This window comes from Diceros bicornis, chromosome 10 (genome assembly GCF_020826845.1).
Source record: "Diceros bicornis minor isolate mBicDic1 chromosome 10, mDicBic1.mat.cur, whole genome shotgun sequence".
Classification (NCBI taxonomy): Eukaryota; Metazoa; Chordata; class Mammalia; order Perissodactyla; family Rhinocerotidae; genus Diceros; species Diceros bicornis.
In genome coordinates, this window is record NC_080749.1 from 6879404 (window position 1) to 6880367 (window position 964).

Here is a 964-nt window from a genome sequence, read left to right on the forward strand (position 1 = left end):
TTTTGTACCTGTTTTCATAAATATTCTTAAATATATTGAAGACAGTTATTTTATTTTTTATCTCTTTGCTGAGGAAGATTCGTCCTGGGCTAACATCTGTGCCAATCCTCCAGTATTTTACATGTGAGTTGCTGCCACAGCATGGCTGTTGATGAGTGGTGTAAGTCCACATCTGAGAACCGAATCCCAGAGCACTGAAGTGGAGCACAGAGAACTTAACCATTAGGCTGTGGAACTGGCCTCTTGAAGACAGTTATTTTAAATCCTGTCTGCCAACTCCACTATTTGAATCAACAGTGGGTTTGCTTTTATTGTCTGTTTTTCTATTGTACTTTTGGTTATATCTTTCTGCTTGAATGCTTGGCTGAAAAGTGTTCAGATTCTCACCAGTCAGAGTAAAATATCTCATAATTAATGAGGCATTGGGGAGAGTATTCAGAAGGGTTTTCTCTCAACAGTGGGTAAAAATTATCTCCAGACTAAATGCTACTCTTGTCCTGCCTAGCAAAGCTTAAAAGTATGGCCTGAAAAGATAAAAGTATTTCTATGTAACTTAAATGTCTCCAGAACAAAGCAAACGAATACCTGCAGTAAGACAAAGATATTGAGGAGAAAACAATGTAGAATTCACAATGTCTGGCAGCCGTAAAAAATTACTAGGTGTGCTAAATAGGAAAAGATGACTGATAATTGATTCATATTTATAATTCATGTATATATATGAAACACCCCATCGGATGAGAGTAATGGCAGATTAGACATTGCAGAAGAAAGAAATACTCAACTTGAAGAAATAGTAAAATAAACTATATGAAATAAAAAAAAGAAAAATTGGAAAAAAATTAACAGAGCAATAGAACTGTAGAACAATTTTAATTTGTATTAATATCCCTATAATTGGAGTGTCCAAGGGAGGGCAAATAGCATAGAAAATTTTTTTGAAAAATACTGGATAAAACATCCA